The sequence below is a fragment of the Symphalangus syndactylus genome, chromosome 13 (assembly GCF_028878055.3).
Source record: "Symphalangus syndactylus isolate Jambi chromosome 13, NHGRI_mSymSyn1-v2.1_pri, whole genome shotgun sequence".
Lineage (NCBI taxonomy): Eukaryota > Metazoa > Chordata > Mammalia > Primates > Hylobatidae > Symphalangus > Symphalangus syndactylus.
Genome location: NC_072435.2, coordinates 47,840,034 through 47,861,954, shown reverse-complemented (window position 1 = coordinate 47,861,954; position 21,921 = coordinate 47,840,034). Strand labels below are relative to the sequence as shown.

At 43.3% G+C, this 21,921-nt stretch overlaps 1 long non-coding RNA gene across 1 annotated transcript in view; it reads right to left on the bottom strand.

Annotated features, from left to right (window-relative positions):
- Positions 1–21,665, bottom strand: part of LOC129459435 (uncharacterized) — a 31,248-nt gene extending 9,583 nt beyond the window's left edge. The window contains exons 1-3 of the long non-coding RNA XR_008649977.2: positions 21,539–21,665; positions 7,231–7,337; positions 3,885–4,073 (exon numbers count right to left, since the gene is read on the bottom strand). This is a non-coding gene — a long non-coding RNA (uncharacterized lncRNA). The remainder of the gene's footprint in view (positions 1–3,884; positions 4,074–7,230; positions 7,338–21,538) is intronic.
- Positions 21,666–21,921: the final 256 nt, after the last annotated feature.

The following is a 21,921-nucleotide window of genomic DNA, read 5'->3' as shown; positions in this document are numbered from 1 at the left end:
AAAGCCCTTACCTTCTTATGAACTGGGTTTAGAAATGAGTCACCACTCCAACTGTGGCCAGATATTCATGTATAACAGTCACAAATTCAACTGTAGACTTACTCCATGTGTGGAATTCAAATCACCACCAGTGAGCTCTGTCTATATGTGAGGGTGACAATCCTAATGGTTGGTGAGTTGTACACACAGAAAACACAATCCCATGTATGTGCTGGGCCCTGTAATGTTTCTGTCTGTGCGATCAGCGGGATTTTTACAAAATGCAAGAGAGTGGTCATTCTTTATGAAATTAGTACAAAGAAAAGACTAAGTTTCTTACCTTTTTTCTTATGATTGGCTATGAGAGACAGTATCTCTTTTATTAGCTGTTCAAGGTATGAGAGTCATTGTTGTACCTCTTACCTGGGCCATAATATATACTACAATTTTATCTGTAAATAAGTAGGGAGCAGAAGAGTCACACCACTTGTTTGCTGGGCCAGAAATATGTCACAATATTTCCTGGAAATAGGGACCAAGTAAGAGAGACAGAGCACCTGGGTGCTTGGCCAGTGATATGTTAAAATTTCCTCTTGAAAGCAGGGCACGGGAAACACAATAACATCACCTGTGTGCTGGTGCTTTCCACATTTCACCATGCTTTCTGTTGGCAAGGCCCAGGCAAGAGAAGCAAGTCACCTGAGCCTAGTAATGTGTCACAAATTTTTCTGTTGGTTGGTGTAGGCAGAATAGGAGAGCAGCATTTTTTAGGTTTTGGATGCAGAGAAGGTTACAAGGCCCCCTCTGGGCAGGGCTGAGGCAGGAGCCTTCTATCCCCTAGGTGTTGGGCCCACTGACATGTCACAATACCCAATATATCTTATGAACAGGTAAAAAAGGAGTCACATCACCTAGATGCTGAGTCCGGTCATATATAGCAATTCCCACTTTTGTTGAGGCCATGGCAGAAGAGGAATGTTACATCACCTAGATGATTAGTGAAAATATCTTTCATAATACACCTGTAGGCAGGGGCCATTCAGGAGAGTCACATCACCTAGGTGTTAGGCCCAGCAATATGTCACAATATGCAATGAATGCAGGGCATAGCCCAAAGAGAAGAGTCACATTACTGAGGTGTCTGGAACAGCAAAACATCACCATCTGTCGTGGCAGCGTAAAAGCAATTGAGGAGAGTAACATCACCTAAGTACTCGGTCCAGAAATGTGTCACAATGCCCAATGAAAGGAGGACCCATGCCTGAGGGCTACCTCACCTAGTTGAGGGTCCCAGAGATATGTCACAATGCCTACCGCAGGTAGAACTCAGGAAAAAGAGGAAAGTCACAAAATCAAGGTCAGGAACCAGCTATATGAAATAATATCTTCAATGGGCAAAGCACAGACTCACATCCTGAGTCTGTGCTCATGAAAAGAGACTCACATCACTTATGTACTGTACCAATCTATATGTCACAATCATCACTGCAGACAAGTACCAGGAAGAAGAGGAGAGTCACATTATCTAGAATACTGTCCTGAATATATGTCACCACGACCCCTGTTGACAGAGGTCATTGTGACACATCTGTTTGTGTGATGTGCCCATTGTGTGAAGGGGTTTAGCAATAAGTCACCCTCCCTTCTGTGAGCATGAACCAAGCTGAAGAAGAGAGTCACAATCCCTCACTGCTAGCCCAAAAAAATATGTTAGAATATCTCCTAAAGAAAGAGTCAAGGCCGGGCGCAGTGGCTCACGCTTGTAATCCCAGCACTTTGGGAGGCCAAGGGGGGCGGATCACGAGGTCAGAAGATCGAGACCACGGTGAAACCCCGTCTCTACTAAAAATACAAAAAATTAGCCGGGCGTGGTGGCAGGCGCCTGTAGTCCCAGCTACTCGGAGAGGCTGAGGCAGGAGAATGGCGTGAACCCGGGAGGCGGAGCTTGCAGCGAGCCGAGATTGCGCCACTGCACTCCAGCCTGGGCAACAGAGCAAGACTCCGTCTCAAAAAAAAAAAAAAAAGAAAGAGTCAAAATAAGAGATAAGGGTCACATCAAATAGTTGATGGGCACAGAGATATTTTGCAATGCTTCCTGTGTGTAGGGTCAAGGCAGAGACTCACATCAGCTTGGTGCTAGACAAAGAAATATGCAACAATGTCTTCACGGGGCATGGCCTAGAAAAAAGTGTACCTTCATCTAGGTATTGGGCTCAGTAATTCGCCACAATCTTCCCTGTGGGCAGAACCTAGGAAGGAGAGAAGAGTCACATCAGCTAAGTGCTGAACTCAGTGATAGGTAAAAATCTCTTCTGTGAGCAGACACCAGACAGGAAAAGAGTCCTGAGTGATGGACACAGAGATATGTGACAATACCCCTGTTCCCCTGGCCCAGGCGAGAGAGTCACATTACCTGGGTGATTGGCAAAGAGATATGTCACAATGTTCCCTGTAGGCAAGGACCAGACAGGAGAGTAGCATCACCTGGGTATAGGACTCGGCAACATGTCACAATTGCCCACATGGGCAGGGCACAGAAAGGCTCACATAACCTGGGTGCATGGCTGAGAAGTATGTCAAAATGCCCCCTATGGGCAGCATCAAGGCAGGAGAATAGAGCCACATAAGCTAGGGGCTGGGTCCAGCAAAAATGTCACAATTCTGTTTGTGAGCAGGAATCAGGCAGAAGAGAGTCTTATCCCAGGGGTAACAGACACAGAGATATGTCGCAGTGCTCCCTGTAAAGAGGGCTCAGGCAGAATAGTTACATCACCTGCGTGTTTGACTCAGCCATGTGTCACAGTAAGTGTGCCAGGCCACAAAATATTCACATAAAACTTAGTGTGGGGCCCAGCAATATGTTACAATGCCCTCTGTAAAAAATACCAAGACGGCCGGGTGTGGTGGCTCAAGTCTGTAATCCCAGCACTTTGGGAGGCCATGGTGAGCGGATCACCTGAAGTCAGGAGGTGGAGACCAGCCTGACCAACATGGATAAAACCCATCTCTGCTAAAAATACAAAATTAGCCAGGTGCAGTGGCACATGCCTGTAATCCCAGCTACTCAGGAGGCTGAGGGAGGAGAATCGCTTGAACCTGTGAGGCAGAGGTTGTGGTGAGCCGAGATCATGCCATTGCACTGCAGCTGGACAACAAGAACGAAACTCCATCTCAAAATGTACCAAAATAGAAAAGGAGTCTTATATAACCTGTGTTCAAGACCCAGTGTTATGTCACAATGCCCCCTGTGTGCAGCTCAAGACAGGAGAAAAGAGTCACGTGGGTGCCGGTTCGGCTATATGTAACAATCCCATCTGAAGGCTGGGCCAAAGAACAAGAGTCAAATTACTTCAATGTTTTTCAAAGGCATATGTCCCAATCACACATACAGGGAGGTTCAGTAAAAAGATTAACAATTCTGCACATGTCCTGGTTTTAGGTATGAGAGTAAGCACTTTCAGTATGTTGGGTATAAGTACACAAGTCATTCATGTATTAATTCAGGACCTCAGAAGTGGGCTCTGTCTATGTGTGAAGGTGACATTCACAGTGGTTGAAAAGTGTGCATGCAGAAAACACAGTCTCACCTGGGTGCCAAAACACTCTGTGCCACTGAGGAGCTTTATTCCATATTTAAAAGAGTGGAATACCTCTATAACATTTGTGCAGAGGAGACCCAGCATCCTACCCATTTCCCTGTGCCTAATAACAAGAGACAGTTTCTCTTCTATTTACTGGTTTGAAGTATGAGAGTCATCATTACGCCTGTGAGCTTAGCCAAGATATAGGTCACAAACACAACTGTGGGTAGTAAGTGAGCAGGAGAGTCATATTACCTGGATATTGGGCCAGGGGTATATTACAGTCTTCCCTGAGAACAGGGACCAGGCAAGAGTGTCATTAACCTGGGTATTCAGCCAGTGTTACATTGCAATCCACTCCTGAAAGCAGGGCACAGGCAGCAGAATAACATCATCTGTGTGCTTGGCTCAGGAGTATGTCACAATGCTCTCTTTTGATGAGGCCGGAGCAGGAGAGATATATCACATGGTTGCTGGAGCCATCAATATGTCATAACATTTCTTATTGGCAAACTGCAGGCAGAAGAGGTACATTTCTTAGGTACTGGGTTCCACAGCCAGGAGAAATATGTCACAGGCCCCCTGTAGGCAGGGCCCTCGCAGAAACCTCCTATATTCTAGGTGTTGGGCCAAGTGATATATTACACTACCAAAAATATGCAAGTCTCAGACAAAAGAAAAGTGCTACATCACCTACGTGCTAGGATTAAGTGAAATATCACAATGCCTTTATTTGGCAAGACTCAGGACCCATTATGTGATGGAAAGAGTCATGTAATATCAGTGATAAATGAAAAGATACTACTGGGTTGAATCATCTAGGTGTTGAACCCAGAAATATGTAACAATACATGATACATGTGGAGTCCAGGAAGGGGAAGAGAGTCACATGACATAGGGGCTGAATACAGTCTTATGTCCCAATATTGCCTGAGTTAAGGGCCAAAGAAATAGAGTCACATCACCTAAGTGAGAGGCTGATATGGTTTGATTCTGTGCCTTTACCCAAATCTTATCTTGAAATGTAATCCCCATATGTCAAGGAAGGGACCTGATGAGAGGTGATTGGATCATGAAGGTGGCTCCCCACATGCTCTTCTCATGATAGTGAGTGAGTTATGAGATCTGATAGCTTAAAAGTGTTTGGAAGTTCTCCCCTCACTGGCTTTCTCTCCTTCTGCCATGTAAGACGTGCCTTGCTTCCCCTTCACCTTCTGCCATGATTGTAAGTTTCCTGAGGCCTCTGCAGCTATGTGACACTGTAAGTCAGTTAAACCCTTTTCCTTTATAAATTACCCAGTCTCAGGTGGTATATTTATAGCAGTGTAAAATTGGTCTAATACAGATAATTGGTACCAACAGAGTGGGGTACTGCTATAAAGATAACCTGAAAATATGGAAGCAAATTTGGAACTAGGTAACAGGCAGAGGTTGGAAGTATGGAGAGCTCACAAGAAGACAGGAAGATGTGAGAAAGTTTGGAACTTCCCAGAGAGGTTTTCAATGTTTTTTGACCAAAATGCTTATAGTGATATTGATGATGAAATCCTGGCTGAGGTGGTCTCAGGTGGAGATGGGGAACTTACTGAGAACTGAGGCAAAGGTCATTCTTGCTATGCTTTAGCTAAGAGACTGGCAGCATTTTGCCTCCTCCCTAAAGATCTGTGGAACTTTGAACTTGAGAGAGGTAATTTAAAATTGGAACTTATGTTTAAAATGAAAGTAGAACATAAAATCTTGGAAAATTTGTAGCCTGACCATGCAGTAGAAATTAAAAACCCAGCCAGGCATGGTTGCTCATGCCTATAATCTCAGCATTTTGGGAGGCCAAGCACATCACTTGAGGCAAGGAGTTTGAGACCAGCCTGGTCAACATGGCAGAATCCTGTGTCTACTAAAATTACAAAATGTAGCTGTGTGTAGTGGCACATGCCTGTAATCCCAGCTACTTGGGAGACTGAGGCACAACAATCACTTGAACCTGGGAGGCAAAGGTTTCAGTGAGCTGAGATCATATCACTGCACTCCAGCCTGGGTGACAGGGTGAGACTCCATCTCAAGAAAGAAAAAAAAAGAAAAAAATATATTTTCTGGAGAGAAATTCAAGCTGGCTGCAGAAATTTGCATAAGTAGCAAGGAACAAAACGTTAATAGCCAGGATAATGGGAAAAATATCTCCAGGACGTTTCAGATATCTTTACAGCAGCTGCTCCTATCAAAGGCCTGGAGGGCTAGGAGTCAAAAATAGTTTCTTGAGTGGGGCCCAGGCTTCTTCCGCTCTGTGCAGCTTTAAGACTTCGTGCCCTGTGTCTCTGCTGCTCCACCTCCAGCCATCGCTAAAAGGAGCCAACTTGCAGCTCAGACAATTGCTTCAGAGAGTGCAAGCCCCAAGATTTGGTGGCTTCCATGTGGTCTTGGGCCTGTGGGTGCCCAGAAGACAAAAGTTGAGATTTGGTAACTTTTGTCTAGATTTTAGAGGATGTATAAAACACCTGAATGTCCAGACATAAGTCTTTTGCAGGGGTGGAGCCATCATGGAGAACAACTACTAAGGCAATGCAGAGAGGAAATTTAGGATTAGAGCCCCAACACAGAGCCTGCACTGAGGCACTGCCTAGTGGAGCTGTTAGAACAGGGCCACCATCCTCCAGACCCCAGAATGGTAGATCCATCAACAGCTTGGGTAGATGCTCCAACAGCTTTCACTGTGTGCTTAGAAACAACACAGGCACTCAACACCAGGCCATGAAAGCAGCCATGGGGGCTGTAACCTGCAGAGTCACAGAAGTGGAGCTGCCCGAGGCCTTGGGAGCCCACTTATTTCATCAGTGTTCCATAGATGTGTGACTTGGAGTCAAAGAAGATGATTTTGAAGCTTTAAGTTTTAACGACTGCCCTGCTGGATTTTGAGCTTCCATGGGACCTGTAGCCACTTTGTTTTGACAAATTTCTCCCATTTGAAACAGGAACATTTCCTCAATGTCTGTACTCTCATTTTATCTTGAAAGTAACTAACTTGCTTTTTGATTTTACAGGCTCATAGGTGGAAGAGACTTGCTTTTTCTCAGATGAAACTCTGAGTTAATGCTGAAATAACTTAAGACTTTGAGGACTGCTGGGGAGGCATGTTTATGTTTTAAAATGTGAGAAAATCATGAGATTTGGGAGGGGCAAGAGGCAGAATAATATGATTTGGCACTGTGTCCCCACCTAAATCTCATCTCTAATTGTAATCCCCACGTGTCAAGGAAGGGACCCCTAGTGTGAGGTGATTGGATCATGGGTCAGTTTCTTTCATGCTGTTCTCATGGATAGTGAGTGAGTTCTCATGACAGCTAATGGTTTAAAAGTGTTTGACTTTTCCCCTCTGACTGGCTCTCTCTCTCTCTCTCCTGCCACCATGTAAGATGTGCCTTGCTTTCTCCTTGCCTTCCTCCATGATTGTAAGTTTCCTGAGGCCTCCCCAGCCATGTGTAACTGTGGGTCAATCAAGCCTCTTTTCTTTATAAATTACCCAGTCTCAGGTAGTATCTTTATGGCAGTGTGAAATTGGACTAAGACAGGGGCTCAGGAAAAAGAGGAGATTCACATAACCTAGAGGCCGAGCCCAGCTATATGTCACAATTACCTTAGTGGGCAAGGCCCAGGCATGAGAGAAGAGTCTTCTTACCTGCTGGGCCAAGTGATATATCACAATGCCCATGTGGAGAGGTCCCAGAACAAAGAGGACCATCAAATCATATAGGTGATGGGACCAAGGATATGTCACAGTGAAATCTGTGTGCAGAAATCAGGCAGGAAAATTACATCACTAGTGTACTGGTCCAAGAAATAAGTCACTGTCTCATCTGCAGGCAGAAGACAGTTCCATCACCTAGGTGCTGGGCCCACAGATAAGTCAAAATCTCTTTTATTTAAAAAAACTCAGGTAAAAGGAGAGTCACATCAAATAGTTGATGAGCTCAGAGATATGCAGCAATGCCCTCTGTGGGCAGGCTCCAGGCAGGAGACTCACATTGCCTTGCTTCTGGGGTCTATCAATATGTCCCAATTCTGTCTGAGAGCAGGGCCAAAGGAAAATAGCAATATTATTAATACCTTGGAATTAAACCCCATGATATGTCACTATCTTTCTTGTTGGCAGAAAGCTGTAAAAAGACAAGAGACAAATTAGCTAGGTCCTGGGACCGGGGATATGTCACAATCTCCTCTGTGAGCAGAGACCAGGCAGGAGAAGTGAGTCACATCAACACGGTGATGGTCAGAGAAATATGTCACAATGCGTAGGCAGGGAGCAGGCAGGAGAGTTACATCACCAAAGTGTTAGACCCAGCAGTATGCTACAATGGTCTATGTGGACAGGGCACTGGCAGGAGAGTCACACAACCCTTTTGCAGGGCCCAGCAATATGTCACAATGCCCCCCTAAAAAAAAAAACAAAGACAGAAAAGAAGATTCATATTACCAGGTTGCAAGGCCCAGTGATATGTCAAAATGTCTCTTATGGCCAGCACCAAGTAAAGAGAATGAGTCACATCACCTAGGTGCTACCTTTAGTGATATGTCACAATCTCACTTTTGGGCTGGGCCCAAGCAAAAGAGTCAAATCACTCAGGTGTTGGAAAGAGACACATGTCTCTGTCACACCTGCAGGAAGGTCCAGAGATTAAATTAACAATCCAGCACATGTCCCAGTTCTAGGTAACAGAGGCAACATGCCCTTTGTGTTGTGTCTAAGTACATCAGTCACAATCTCAACACTGGACTGAATCTGTGTATGAGAGCTTCAATCCCTCTCGTGAACTGTATTTCTGTAGTGGAGTCACATTCTCACACATGTGCTGAATCTTGATCTTACAGTCACTCAGCCTTCTGTGGAACAGAAAGTCAATTTCAAACTTTCCACTGCCTCCAGGTGTGAGACTCAAAACTTCGACAGTGGGCTTTGTTCATCTAAGAAGATGGCAATCTTTACTGTCAGTTAGGTGTGCATACAAGCTTCACAATCACACCTGTGTTCTGTACCCTGTTAAAACAGTCTCTGTACCACCGAGGGCTTTATAAGGTATGTGTGGGAGTTGCAATTTGCTCTGGGACTTTTATGCTAACATAAATCCATGATTATACTTGTGACCCTAAGCAGCAGGGTCAACATGCCTTCAATTGGCTGGGTCCAGTTCAAAGAGTCCTCACTTGCCTATGATCTGGGTTTAGAGATGGGTCACCATCTCACCTCTGGCAGAATGTTCTCATATGATGATCACAATTTCAACTGTGGGCCTCATAGGTGTGTGATTAAGAAACTCATCAGTTGGCTCTTTCTATGTGTGAAGGTGACAGTCTTAATTGTTGATGAGGTGTGCATACAATAAACACAATTTCACTTGTGCACTAGGCCCTGTGATGGCACTCTCCATACCACCAGAGAGCTTTGTAAGATATATGAAAGTGTGGTAAGCCTTTATGACCATCATACAAAGAGGAGACCCAGGATCTTACCCAGTTCCCCAAGGCTAAAGAGAAAAAATACCTTCCTATTGGCTGGTTCAAGGTATGAGAGTCATCATTGCATCTGTGATCTGTGCCAAGATGTATGTGACAGTCTTTCCTGAGGGCAGCACCAGGTAGGACAGTCACATCACCTGGATGCTCAGCAATAAATACATTAAAATCTCCTCCAGAAAGAAGGATACAGGCAGCATTGTTTAATCACAAAAAAATTCTGGGCCTACTGATATGTCACAATGTCCCCTATGGGCAACACCAAAGCAGGAGAATAGAGTCATATCACCTAGGTACTGAATTCAGTGATATGTCACAATCTCATTTGCAAGCTAAGCTCAGGCAGGAGAGTTAAATTACTCAGGTGCTTGGAAAAGGTGTGTGTCACAATCACACCTGAAGGAAGGTTCTGGGATGAGATTATAAATTTCATACATTTCCTAGTTCTTGGTATGTGAGTCAACACCTACTGTAGGTTGAAAATAAGTACATGAGTCACAGTCTGAACTGTGGCATAGATATGTGCATGACAGCCTCAATATCTCTTGCAGACTCTGTCCCCTCAGGGGAGTCACAGCCTTCCAGGTGTGCTGAATCTTGGTCTGAAAGTCATCAAACTATCTCTGGAATGAGTCTCTGTATGAGAGTCAATTTTCAAACTTTCAACTGCTTCCAGATGTGAGATTCAGAATCTCAACTGTCAGCTGTGTCTATATGGAAAGACATCAATTTTTACTGATTCTGAGTGTGCATATGAGTGTCAAAATGTCACCTGTGTGCTGACCTCTGTAAAAACACAGTGCTATTCAAGGGTTTTGTACAGTATGCATGAGAGTTGCAATTCACTCTGTGACTTTTGTGGTATTATGGACTCCCATCTGTGGTCATGGCTAAAGAAAGAGAAGAGAGTCACATCACATAGGTGCTGGGCCCCAAAATATATCAAAATCTCTTCTATAGAAAAAGCTCCAGTAGATTGCATTCCAAGATGGCTGAATAGAAACAGCTCCAGCCTTCAGCTCCCAGTGTGATCGATGCAGAAGATAGGTGATTTCTGCATTTCCAACTGAGGTATCTTGTTCATCTCATTGGGACTGGTTGGACAGTGGGCGAGCCGAAGCAGGGTGGGGCATGGCCTCACCCAAGAAGCACAAGGGGTCGGGGGATTTTCCTTTCCTAGCCAAGGGAAGCCATAACAGGCTGTACCTGGAAAAATGGGACACTCTTACCCAAATACTGCACTCTTCCCATGGTCTTAGCAACCGGCAGAACAGGAGACTTTCTCTTGCGCCCAGCTCAATGGGCCCCATGCCCACAGAGCCTTGCTCATTGCTAGTGCAGCAGTCTGAGATTGACCTGCAAGGTTGCAACCTGGTGTGGGGAGAGGCTTCCGCCATTGCTGAGGCTTGAGTACGTAAACAAAGTGGCTGGGAAGCTCGCAGTGGGTGCAGTCCACCGCAGCTCAGCAAGACCTACTGCCTCTATAGACTCCACCTCTGTAGGCAGGTTATAGCTGAACAAAAGCCAGCAGAAACTTCTTCAAACTTAAACGTCTCTGTCTGACAGCTCTGAAGAGAGCAGTGGTTCTCCCAGCATGGCTTTTGAACTCTGAGAATGGACAGACTGCCTCCTCAAGTGGGTCCCTGACCCCCATGTAGCCTAACTGGGAGACACCTCCCAGTAGGGGCCAACTGACACCTCATACAGATAGATGCCCTCTGGGATGAAGCTTCCAGAAGAAGGATCAGGCAGCAATATTTGCTGTTATGCAATATTTGCTGTTCTGCAGCCTCTGATGGTGATACTCAGGCAAACAGTCTCTGGAGTGGACTTCCAGCAAACTCCAACAGACCTGCAGATGAGGGACCTGATGGTTAGAAGGAAAACTAACAAACAGAAAGGAATAGCATCAACATCAACAAAAAGGACATCCACACCAAAACCTCACCTGTAGGTCACCAACATCAAAGACCAAAGGTAGATAAAACTACAAACCTGGGAAGAAACCAGAGAAGAAAACCTGAAAATTCTAAAAATCAGAGCACCTCTTCTTCTCCAAAGGATCGCATCTCCTCAGCATTAATGGAACAAAGCTGGATGGAGAATGACTTTGACGAGTTGGCAGCAGTAGGCTTCAGAAGGTCAGTAATAACAAACTTCTCTTAGCTAAAGGAGCATGTTCTAACCCATCGCAAGGAAGCTAAAAAAAACTTTAAAGATGGTTAGATGAATGGCTAACTAGAATAAACAGTGTAGAGAAGATATTAAATGACCTGATGAAGCTGAAAACCATGGCACAAGAACTACGTGACACATGCACAAGCTTCAATAGCCATTTCAATCAAGTGGAAGAAAGGATATTATTGATTGAAGACAAATTAATGAAATAAAGTAAGAAGACAAGTTAAGAGAAAAAAGAGTAAAAAGAAACATACAAAGCCTCCAAGAAATATGACTATGTGAAAAGACCAAATCTACATTTAATTGGTGTACTTGAAAGTGATGGGGAGAATGGCACCAAGTTGGAAAACACTCTTCAGGATATTATCCAGGAGAACTTCCCCAATCTAGCAAGGCAGGCCAACATTCTCATTCAGGAAATACAGAGAACACCACAAAGATACTCCTCGAGAAGAGCAACTCCAAGACGCATAATTGGCAGATTCGCCAAGGTTGAAATGAAGGAAAAAGTGTTAAGGGCAGCCAGAGAGAAAGGTTGGATTACCCACAAAAGGAAGCCCATCAGACTAACAGCAGATCTCTCAGCAGAAACCCTACAAGCCAGAAGAGAGTGGGGGCCAATATTCAAAATTCTTAAAGAAAAGAATTTTCAACCCAGAATCTCATATCCAGCCAAACTAAGCTTCATAAATGAAGGAGAAATAAAATCCTTTACAGACAAGCAAATGCTCAGAGATTTTTGCACCACCATGCCTGCCTTACAAGAGCTCCTGAAGGAAGCACCAAACATGGAAAAAAACAACCTGTACCAGCCACTGCAAAAACATGTCAAATTGTAAAGACCATCGATGCTATGAAGAAACTGCATCAATTAACAGGCAAAATAACCAGCTAACATTATAATGACAGGATCAAATTCACACATAACAATATTAATCTTAAATGTAAATGGGCTAAATGACCCAATTAAAAAACACAGACTTGCAAATTATATAGATTCAAGATCTATCAGTGTGCTTTATTCAGGAGACCCATCTCACATGAATAGACACAAAAAGGCTCAACATAAAGGGATGGAGGAATATCTACCAAGCAAATGGAAAGCAAAAAAAAAAAAAGCAGTGGTTGCAAACCTAGTCTCTGACAAAACAGACTTTAAACCAACAAAGATCAAAAGAGACAAAGAAGGCCATTACATAATAGTAAAGGGATAAATTCAACCAGAAGAGCTAAATATCCTAAATGTATATGCACCCAATACAGGAGAACCCAAATTCATAAAGCAAGTCCTTAGAGACCTACAAAGAGACTCCCACATAATAATGGGAGACTTTAACACCCCACTGTTAGACAGATCAATGTGACAGAAGGTTAACAAGGATATCCAGGACTTGAACTCAGCTCTGCACCAAGGAGACCCAATAGACATCTACAGAACTCTCTACCCCAAATCAACAGAATATACATCCTTCTCAGCACCACATCGCACTATTCTAAAATTGGCCACATAATTGGAAGTAAAGCACTCCTTAGAAAATGCAAAAGAGCAGAAATTACTACAAACTGTCTCTTGGACCACAGTATAATCAAATTAGAACTCAGGATTAAGAAACTCACTCAAAACTGCACAACTTACATGGAAACTGAACAACCTGCTCCTGAATGACTACTGGGTAAATAATGAAATGAAGGCAGAAATAACGTTTTTCTTTGAAACTAATGAAAACAAAGACACAATGTACCAGAATCTCTGGGACACATTTAAAGTTATGTGCAGAGGAAAATTTATAGCACTAAATGCCTACAAGAGAACAGAGGAAAGATCTAGAATAGACACCTAACATCATAAAAGAACTAGGGAAGCAAGAGCAAATAAATTCAAAAGCCAACAGAAGGCAACAAATAACTAAGATCAGAGCAGAACTGAAAAAAGATGGAGACACCAAAAACACTTCAAAAAAATTAATGAATCCAGGAGCTGTTTTTTTGAAAAGGTCAAAAAAACTGATAGACCACTAGCCAGACTAATGAAGAAAAGAGAGAAGAATCAAATGTATGCAATAAAAAATGATAAAGGGATATCACCACCAATCCCACAGAAATACGAACTACCATCAGAGAATATTGTAAACACTTCTACACAAATAAACTAGAAAATCTAGAAGAAATTGATAAATTCCTGGAGACACGCACACTCCCAAGACTAAACCAGGAAGAAGTTGAATATCTGAATAGATCAATTACAGGCTCTGAAATTGAGGCAATAATTAATAGCTTACCAACCAAAAAAAAACAGTCCAGGACCAGATGGATTCACAGCCGAATTCTACCAGAGTTACAAAGAGGAGCTCATACCATTCCTTCTGAAACTATTCCAATAAATAGAAAAAGAGGGAATCCTCCCTAACTCATTTTATGAGGCCAGCATCATCCTGATACCAAAGCCTGGCAGAGACACAACAAAAAAAGAGAGAATTTTAGACCAATATCCCTGATGAATGTCGATGCAAACATCCTCAATAAAATACTGGCAAAACGAATCCAGCAGCACATCAAAAAGCTTATCCACAATGATCAAGTTTGCTTCATCCCTGGGATTCAAGACTGGTTCAACATATGCAAATCAATCAACATAAACCATTACATAAAAAGAACTAATGACAAAAACGACGACTGTCTCAATAGATGCAGAAAAGGCCTTTGACAAAATTCAACAGCCCTTCATGCTAAAAACTCTCAATAAACTATGTATTGACGGGACGTATCTCAAAATAATAAGAGCTATTTATGACATACCCACAGCCAATATCATACTGAATGGGCAAAAATTGGAAGCATTCCCTTTGAAAACAGGCACAACACAAGGATGCCCTCTCTCACCACTCCTACTCAACAAAGGGTTGGAAGTTCTGGTCAGGGCAATCAGGCAAGAGAAAGAAATAAAGGGTATTCAATTAGGAAGAGAGGAAGTCAAATTGTCCCTGTTTGCAGATGACATGATTGCATATTTAGAAAACGCCATCATCTCAGCCCCAAATCTCCTTAAGCTGATAAGCAACTTCAGCAAAGTCTCAGGATACAAAATCAATGTGCAAAAATCACAAGCATTTCTGTACACCAATAACAGAAAGAGAGCCAAATCATTTGTGAACTTTCATTCACAATTGCTACAAAGAGAATAAAATACCTAGAAATTCAACTTACAAGGGACGTGAAAGACCTCTTCAAGGAGAACTACAAACCACTGCTCAAGGAAATAAAAGAGGACACAAATAAATGGAATTACATTCCATGCTCATGGATAGGAAGAATCAATATGAAAATGGCCATACTGCCCAAGGTAATTTATAGATTCAATGACATCCCCATCAAGCTATCAATGACCTTCTTCACAGAATTGGAAAAAACTACTTTAAACTTCCTATGGAATCAGAAAAGAGCCTGCATTGCCAAGACAATCCTAAGCAAAAAGAACAAAGCTGGAGGCATCACGCCACCTGACTTCAAACTATACTACAAGGCTACAGCAACCAAAACAGCATGGTACTGATACCAAAACAGAGATATAGACCAATGGAACAGAACAGAGCCCTCAGAAATAACACCACACATCTACAACCATCTGATCTTTGACAAACCTGACAAAAACAAGAAATGGGGAAAGGAATCCCTATTTAATAAATGATGCTGGGAAAACTGTCTAGCCATATGTAGAAAGCTGAGACTGGATCCCTTCCTTACATATTATACAAAAATTAATTTACAATGGATTAAATACTTAAATGTTAGACCTAAAACCATGAAAACCCTAGAAGAAAACCTAGGCAATACCATTCAGGACATAGGCATGGGCAAGGACTTCATGACTAAAACACCAAAAGCAATGGCAACAAATCTAATTAAACTAAAGAGCTTCTGCACAGCAAAGGAAGCCATCAGCAGAGTGAACAGGCAGCCTACAGAATGGGAGAAAATTTTTGCAATCTATCCATCTGACAAAGGGCTAATATCCAGAATCTACAAACTTAAACAAATTTACAAGAAGAAAACAAACAACCCCATCAAAAAGTGGGCAAAGGATATGAACAGACACTTCTCAAAAGAAGACATTTATGCAGCCAACAGACACATGAAAAAATGCTCATCATCACTGGTCATCAGAGAGATGCAAATCAAAACCATAAGGAGATGCCATCTCATGCCAGTTAGAATGGTGATCATTAAAAAGTAAGGAAACAGCCTGGCATGGTGGCTCATGCCTGTAATCCTAGCACTTTGGGAGGCTGAGATGGGTGGAACATGAGGTCAGGAGATCAAGACCATCCTGGCTAACATGGTGAAACCCTGTCTCTACTAAAAATACAAAAAATTAGCCAGATGTGTTGGCGGGCACCTGTAGTCCCAGCTACTAGGGAGGCTAAGGCAGGAAAATGGTGTGAACCCAGGAGGCGGAGCTTGCAGTGAGCCAAGATCGTGCCACTGCACTCCAGCCTGGGGGACAGAACATGACTCCATCTCAAAAAAAAAAAAAAAAAAAAGGAAGGAAACAACAGATGCTGGAGAGGATGTGGAGAAATAAGAACACTTTTACACTAGTGGTGGGAGTGTAAATTAGTTCAACCATTGTGGAAGACAGTGTGGCAATTCTTCAGGGATCTAGGAATACCACTTGACCCAGCAACGCTATTACTGGGTATGTACCCAAAGGATCATAAATCATACTACTATAAAGACACATGCACATGCATGTTTATTGCGGCACTATTCACAATAGTAAAGACTTGGAACCAACGCAAATGCCCACCAATGATAGACTGGATTAAGAAAATGTGGCAAATATACTGATGGAATACTATGCAGCCATAAAAAAGAATGAGTTCCTGTCCTTTGCAGGGACATGGATGAAGCTGGAAACCATTATTCTGAGCAAACTGTCACAAGGACAGAAAACCCAACACCACATGTTCTCACTCATAGGTGGGAATTGAACAATGAGAACACTTGGACACAGGGTGGGGAACATCACACACCTGTCGGGGGTGGGGGACTGGGGTGAAGGATAGCATTAGGAGAAATACCTAATGTAAATGATTGATGAGTTGATGGGTGCAGCAAACCAACATGGCACATGTATACCTATGTAACAAACCTGCACGTTGTGCATATGTACCATAGAACTTAATGCATAATTTAAAAAAAAAAGAAAGAAAGGATAATAAAGGGGGATGGTTAGTGGATAGAAAAACACAAATAGAATGAATAAAATGTAGTATTTCATAGCACAATATGGTGACTATATTTAACAATAATTTATTGTGTATTTTAAAATAACTAAAAGTCGAATTGGAATGTTCCTAATAGAAAGAAATGATAAATGTTTGAGGTGATGAATACCCCAGTGACCATGATTTGATCATACATATTGTATGCCTGTATCAAAACATCACATGTGCCCAATAAATATGTATAACCATTATGTATTTATAATAACTAAAAATAACTTAAAAAAAAAAAGAAAAAGCTCTGGTAAAAGAAAAGTCACATCAAACAATTGATGGGCCGAGAGATGTGTCATAATGCTCCCTTTGGGTAGATTTTAGGCAGAAAACTCACATCACCTTGGTTCTGGGCCCAGTTGGCAGCACCAAGGCAGACAAATGGAGTCACATCATTTAAATGCTGGCTCTAGCCATATGTCACAATCCCATCTGGCTGGTCCCATGCAGAAGAGTCAAATAGCTGATGGGCAGAGGCATAGGTCACAATCACACTTGCAAAAAAGGTTCACAGATGAGATAAACACTCCTGGACACGTCCTGGTTTTCAATATGAGAGTAAATACCACCCGTATGTTGATTCTAAGTATAGGAGTCAAAATCTCAATGGTGGACTCTATTCGTGCATTGGAGCCCAGGTTTTTTGTGCAGAGTGTGTTCTTTTAGTGGAGTCACAGGCTCAGAGGTGTGTTGAATGTTGGTCTGACAGACATTAACACACCTGTGGATGACAACTACATATGAGAGTCAATTTTCTAACTTCGTACTCTGTCTGGATTTGAGATTCCAAACCTCAACAGGGGGCTGTGTTCATGTGTGAGGTTTTCGCCTGGGCTCTGTGTTTAATCTTTCCTGTTGGCTGAGTGTTCATAAAAGGGGCACAATGTCACCTGTATGCTGGGTCCTGTTAGGACACTCTCTGTATCATCTGAGAACTTTATATGATATGCATGAGAGATGCAAATTCTCTCTGAGACCTTTTTACTGGTGTGGACTCATGTTTGAACCTGTGGCACTAAGCAAAGGTATAAGAGTAAACACCTTTCCCATTGGCTGGGTCAAGATAGGAGAGTCTTCACCTGCCTATGATCTGGGTTTAGAAATGAGTAACAATCCCAACTTTAGCTGGATAGTCAAATATAACAGTCACTATTCCAACTGTGGACTACACCCATGTGTGAGATTAAGGACATCACCAGTGGATCCTTTCCATGTTTAAGAGTGACAATTATAACACTTGGTGAAGTATGCATATGAGAAACACAATCTCATATTTTTGATCGCCCTGTGATGACACTGTCTGTAGTGGAGAGACACATCAGCTAGGTGCTTGTTCCGGCAATACGTCACAGTAGCTCCTGAGGGAAGCGCCTAGGCAGCAAAGTCACATCACCTAGGTGAAAAGCCCAGAAATACGTTGAAATGCCCCCTGTGGGTTAGGCTCGGGAAAAAAAATGAGATTTACATAAACTAGAGGCTGGGCCACCTAGATTTTCCAATTACCCTAGCCAGCAGGATAAGAGGAAAGTCATATCATATAAACACTGGCCCAATCAATGTGTCACAATCTTCACTGTGGATAAGTCCCAGGAAGAACGGGAGATCCACATTATTTGGCGATGGCCCTAAGATATGTCACGGTGACCCTTCGGGCAGGGACCAGATTGAATAATCACATCACCTATGTCCTGGGCTCTGTGACAAGTCACTCTTTCTTTTGTGGACATAATTAAGAAAAAAGAGAACAGTCACATCACCTAGGTGCTGGGTTCAGAGACATGTCACAATTTCTCCTATGGGAAAAGCCAAAGTAAGAGAGAAGACTCACATCAAGTTGTTAATTAGCCCAGAGATATGTGACAATGCCTCCTTTTGGAAAGGAGCAAGCGGGAGGCTCACATAATCTTAATGCTGGAATCAGAAATATGTCACAATGCCTTCTAAGGGCAGGGCCAAGGTAAAAGTGTAACATCATCTTGATGTTGGACTCAGCAATGTGTCACAATCTCTTCTGTGGGCAGAATCTAAAAGACAGAGAGTGAAAGAGAGAGAGAGAAGAGCCACATCAGCTAGGCTTGGCTGGGCCCAGTGATATAATCACTGATGCTGGGCCCAGTGATATGCCATAATTTTTCCTGTGAGCAGAAATAAGGCAAGCGAGTCAGATCACATGGTTGATGGGTGCAGAGATGTGTTCCAATGTCTTATGTAAATAGGGCCCAGGCAAAACAGTTACATTACCTGGGTGCTAGCCATTATGTCACAAATGGCTCATGTGGGTAGGGCAGGGGCAGAAGTCATATAACTTGAATGTGAGGCCAAGTGATATGTCACAATGCCCCCTGTGGAATGTGGAGAGGTGACTCACATCACCTAAATGCACAGCCCAGCAATATGTCAAACTACCCACTGTGTGCAGCTCCAAGAATAGAGAATAGAGTCACATCATCTAGGTGCTCAGTCCAGCAATATGTCAAAATTTTTTTCTGGGGACTAGGACAAGGTAGAAGGATCCAATTACTCAGGTGCTGGGAGAAGGCATATGTTACAATCACACCTGCAGGATGATTTAGAGATGAGATTAGCAATCTCACACATGTCTTGTTTCCAGGTATGAGAATCAATACTTTGCATGTTGGGTCAAAGTACATGAGTCCCAATCTCAATCATGTACTTAATCCATGCATGAAAGCCTCAATCCTTCCTGATTACTGTTTCTTTTTAGTACAGTCACAGCCTTAAAAGTGTGCTGAATATTGGCCTGAGAGTCACCAATACCTGTGACTGGATTCACATATGGGGGACAATTTTTTAACCTTTGACTGCCTCTGGGTTTTAGATTCAGAACCTCAACAGTGAGCAGAGTTCATGTACAAGAATGGCGATGATTACTGTAGGCTGCTTGTGCATACAAGTGTCACAATTGTCCTTGTGTGCTGGGCTTTATAGGATACTCTCTATACCACGTGAGGGCTTCATATAATATGCATGAGAATCTCTATTTTCTCTGAGATTTTCTTGCTGGTAGAAACCCATAACTGTATTTGTGGCCTTAAGTCCAGGAATGAAAGTCAACATGTCTCTAATTGGCTGTGTCCAGATAGGAGAGTTCTCACCTGACTATGTTGGTTTAGAAATGATTCACCATCCTAATTGTTGCTGGATGTTCACATATCACAGTCACAATTCCAACTGTGACCTGCATCCACATGAACAATTAAGAATCTTACCAGTTGGTTCTTTCCATGTATGAGAGTGATAATCCTAACAGTTGGCAGAATGTGCATACAAGAAACGCAATCTCAGCTGTGCACTGCACCCTGTGATGGCACCCTCTGTACCACCTGAAGGCTTTATACTGTGTGCTAGAGAGTGGTTAATCCTTTATGACATTCATACATTGAGAAAGCACAGAATCCAATTCATTTCTCTAATCCTAGCTATGGGAGACAACATGTCTGATATTGGCTGGTTCAAAATATGAGAGTCATCATCCCATTTGTAAGCTGGGCCAAGATATATGTCACAATATCACTGTGGGTAGAGAGTGAGCAGGAGAGTCACATCACCTGGGTAATAAGCCAAGGCTATGTTACAATCTTCCGGAGGGCAAGGACCAGGCAGAAGGGTCAAGTCATCTTTGTTCTTGGCCAGTGGCATGTTATAATTCTATCTCGGAACCAAGTCACAGGCAGCAGAGTCATGTCACCTGAATGCTGGGCCAAACAATATGGGTCACAATGCTGTCTACGGGCAAGGCCCAGGCAGTAAGAACATATCATCTGGTTGCTGGGCTCAGCAATATGTCACAGTCTTTTTCGTGAGCAGGGTGCAGGACAAAAAGAAGAGTCAAGTGTTTTAGGTGATGAATGCAAAGATATGTCACAAAGTGCACTGTAGGCAAGGCCTACGCAGAGGCCTCTCATCCCCCAGGTGTCAGGCCCAGTGCTATATCATAATACCCAAAATATGGCAGGCTCAGGCAAAAAAGGAAAGTGACAATATCAAGATGCTGGGTCCAGTGACATGTCACAATCCTGTCTGACAGGGCCCAAACAGAAGACGAGAGTCACATTACTTAGGTAATCAATGAAAATATATGTCACAATACCTTGTGGGCAGGACCCATGCAGGAGAGTCACATCAAATAGGTCTTAGACTCAGCCACATGCTACACTACACAAAGTATGCAGGTCCCAGGCAGAAAAGGAGAGAGACATCACCTCGTTGCTGTGCCCAGCGATACATCACATTCCCTTTTTAAGCAGAGCCCAAGCAGTGGAGGAGAGCACATCACAGAGGGGCTGGGATCAGCAATCTGCCACAATCACCCCTGTGGGCAGGGCTTATGCAGGAGAGTCGCATTACCTGCATGCTGGGCCCGGTGATACATCGCAATTCCTCCTGTGGGAAGGAACCCAGCAGCAGGGAAGAGTCACATCACCTAGGTACTGGGTCAAGCAAATCGTCACATTACCCCTGGGTGGCAGGCGGTTGGTCCAGGTAGAAGGCTCACGTCACCTAGGTAGAAAAACTAAATGTATGTCACAATGCCCCCTGTGCACAGGGCTCAAATAGAAGTGGAAATTTGCATAACTTAGAGGCTGGTTTCAGCTATGTGTCACCATCACTTTAGTGAGCAGGGCCCAGGCATATGAAAAGAGTCACATTTAGGTGCTCAGTCAAGTGATATGTCACAATATTCACTGTGTACAGGGCCCAGGCAGAAAAGGAGAGCAACTAGGAGATGGGTCCAGGAGTATGTCTGCTGTGGGGAGACCAGGCAGAAGGATCACATCACCTGTGTGCTGGACCCAGTGATAAGTTACTCTCCCTCTCATGGGCATGGTTGAGGCAAGAGAGAAGAGTCACATCACCTAGATTCTGGGCCCAGAGGTTTATCATACTCTGCCCTATGGGCAAAGCCAAGGTCAGAGAAGAGAGTCACATCAAATAGTTAATTAGCCCAGAGATATGTCACAAAGCCCTCTGTGAGAAGGCTCGAAGCAGGATACTCACATCACCTTCAAGCTGGGCCCACCAGTATATCACAGTGCCTTTTGAGGGCAGGGCCCAGGCAAAAGAGCAACATTACGTTGGTGTTGCGACCAGCAATATGTCAAAATCTTCCCTGTAGGCAGAACCTAAGAAAAAAAGAAGAGTCAAATCAGCTAGGTGCTGGGATCAGTGATAAGTCATAATCTCATTTTGGTTTTTTGTTTTATTTTGTTTGTTTTTTGTTTTTCTGAGACAGAGTTTCACTCTTGTTACCCAGGCTAGAGTGCAATGGCATGATCTCAGCTCACTGCAACCTCTGCCTCCCAGGTTCAAGTGATTCTCCTGCCTCAGCCTCCCAAGCAGCTGGGATTACAGGCATGTGCCACCATACCCAGCTAATTTTT